This window comes from Tachyglossus aculeatus, chromosome 9 (assembly GCF_015852505.1).
Source record: "Tachyglossus aculeatus isolate mTacAcu1 chromosome 9, mTacAcu1.pri, whole genome shotgun sequence".
In the NCBI taxonomy this organism is placed as follows: domain Eukaryota; kingdom Metazoa; phylum Chordata; class Mammalia; order Monotremata; family Tachyglossidae; genus Tachyglossus; species Tachyglossus aculeatus.
This window is the reverse complement of record NC_052074.1, coordinates 64,464,916-64,467,797: the sequence shown is the minus strand read 5'-3', so window position 1 is coordinate 64,467,797 and position 2,882 is coordinate 64,464,916. Positions and strand designations below refer to the sequence as shown.

At 41.9% G+C, this 2,882-nt stretch overlaps 1 non-coding gene across 1 annotated transcript; it reads left to right on the top strand.

Moving 5' to 3' along the window:
* The first annotated feature begins 412 nt into the window (after positions 1-412).
* LOC119932645 lies at positions 413-550 on the top strand. Its single transcript, XR_005452389.1, has one exon. It is a non-coding gene; the product is annotated as a small nucleolar RNA SNORA7 (small nucleolar RNA).
* The last annotated feature ends 2,332 nt before the right edge of the window (positions 551-2,882 follow it).

Sequence of the window (2,882 nt, the reverse complement as noted above, 5' to 3'; positions counted from 1 at the left end):
TTTATTTTATTTTTTAAATATGTTTGGTTTTGTTCTCTGTCTCCCCCTTCTAGACTGTGAGCCCACTGTTGGGTAGGGACTGTCTCTATATGTTGCCAACTTGTACTTCCAAAGCGCTTAGTACAGTGCTCTGCACACAGTAAGTGCTCAATAAATACAATTGATTGATTGATTGATTAGAGTTACAGTCTGAAGCCTGCAGATTGTAATCAGTAAATTCCAATTGCTCAGCTCTCTCTTCAACCTTGCTTGATGAGACACAGGCATTGTGTTGATTGGACAGAGCTACTTGCATCACTTCCTGTAATTGAAACTATTTAAACCAGAGCTTCAATGGATATAAGAGTTCAAGGGTAACTTTAATAAACAAAAATATTCCTCAATGATAATTGTGACACTTATTAGGTGATTGTCCCTCTCAGGGTCACACCTGGAGAGTTTCCAGTCCTCTACCCGTCTTGACTATAGGAGGGAAAGTCAAGCAGAGGCTGACCCATTCCATTCCTGGCTTGGCCAGTGGCTAGCGAGTGGAAGGCAATCTGCTACGAGTCAAAACTCACCTGTGCTGGGCAACAGCGACATGGGAAAGAGTCAAGGGTGGAAACTCAAGTTTACTGTGCGGAAGGAGGCGAAGGTAAACCACTTCAGTATTTTTACCAAGAAAACTCTATGGATCCACTACCGGAACGATTGCAGATGGAGGTGGGGTGCTCTGGGAGAGATGAGTCCGTGGCGTCGCTCTGGGTCGGAGATAACAGGATAAGACGAGACAAGATTAGTTACTTACCTAAGTTCCAGGCACTGTATTAAGAGCTGCAGTAAGGTCGGACACAGTCTCTGAGGCTCAGTCTAAAGGAGGGGGAGAACGGATATTAACCTCCACTTTACAGATGAGGAAACTGAGGCACAGAGAAATAAGTGACTGCCCAGGGTCACACAACAAGCAGGCAGGGGGCAGAGGCAGAATTAGAACTCAAATCCTCTGACGAGTCCCCGTCCTGTGTTTTTTTTCCATCAGGACAACACTGCTTTACTATAACTAAACTTCCCTACTCTGTGCAGCCATATACTGAAATAATCAGTAATATGGATCCTCTAAATCAGAATGTGCTTCAGTAATTTATACACTCTTTCATTTGATTACTTATTTATTTAATCTGCTTTCTTCATCTGCCAAACATTAACATGTTATTCACTTGGCAGCAAGGGCCTTTTAGTAATAAATTCATTTTCGTGTCTCTGAAGCAGTAATAACCTGGACTTGTCTTCTGCTAATTGTTAATTAATGTAAGTACTCATGCAGTCTTTGCCTCTCTCATAATCATCGTGTGACACCGTGGGTTTGCTCGTGCCTTGACTAAATTGCATCGCTTGAGCTGAGGTTGGCTTGGGAAAAGCAATGTGCTGGCAGATTATGGGATCTGAAAGCTGTTTACCACATTGCGAAATTGAGAACAAATTAAAAGGTGCTCTGCGTTGTCTACATTCAGGGCTTTGTCTGTCTTTTTTCATAGAGTGTGTTTTTAAATCTGTTTTGAAACTTTAGCCATCCCCATAGTGAGCTGAATATCTCCGTTTTCAGCAATGCCGTTGAGGAAGGGACATTTACCATTTTCCTTCAGTTGAAACAGAATGATTGAAATCTTTTCTAACTCTTGAAACCTCTGAGTCTGGATACACCATTCATTCGGTCATATTTATTGAGTGCTTACTTTGTGCAGAACACTGTACTAAGTGCTTGGGAAAGTACAGTACAGCAATAGAGAGAGACAATCCCTGTCTGCAATGAGCTCACAGTCTAGAGAGGGGGGAGACAGACATCAATATAAATAAATAAAATTACATATATATATATATATACATATATAATATATAATGTATATATAGTATATATATATTTGCTGTTGGGTGGGGAGGCGGGGCAGGGGAAGAGAGCAAAGGGAACAAGTCTGCATAATGCAGAAGGAAATGGGAGTTATGAAAAAGTGGGACTTAATCTGGGAAGGCTTCTTGGAGGAGATGTCCCTTCCGTAACACTTTGAAGTGGAGGAGAGTAAATCTCTGGCCTTGAATACACTACTGGTTTCATCTTTGTCATGCTTGATCAAAGTGGAATTAGAATGGATAATGATGCTATTGATTAAGTATTATTGAGTACAACCAAACACTGCTAAGCATTATAATAATAATGGCATTTATTAAGCACTTACTATGTGCAGAGCACTGTTCTAAGCACTGGGGAGATTCCAAAGTGATCAGGTTGTCCCACTGGGGGCTCACAGTCTTAATCCCCATTTTACAGATGAGGTAACTCAGGCACAGAGAAGTGAAGTGACTTGCCCAAAGTCACACAGCTGACAATTGGTGGAGCCAGGATTTGAACCCGTGACCTCTGACTCCAAAGCCCATGCTCTTTCCACTGAGCCACGCTGCTTCTCTAACCTCCTCATACCACTTGGACATCTGCACTTGGATATTCTGCTGAGCTCTCAAACTCACTGTCAAAAAATGAATTCCTCATCTTTCCTCCTAAATCAATTGACAGTACAATCATCCTCCCTCTCCCAGAAGACAGCAATATAAATTTCCTTTTTGGCATTCAGCTATCATTTAACTTTCATATCCAGGATATTGTCAAATCCTGCTTATTTTTTCTGCATAAGATTTCCTGACTGTGTTCCTTCTTCTCCACCCAAACTGCTATTATCCTGGGAAAAACCCTGGGTTTGCCCTGGCTAGAGTAGTGCATTATCCTCTTTGTTGGATTCCTGTCTCCTAAAACTCTCCACTCCAGTCTGCAGGATCATTTCCCTGAAGCATCACTTAGCCTACATCTCTTCTCTCTCAAAAATCATCCTCTGGCTCCCCGTGTGTCTTTGCAA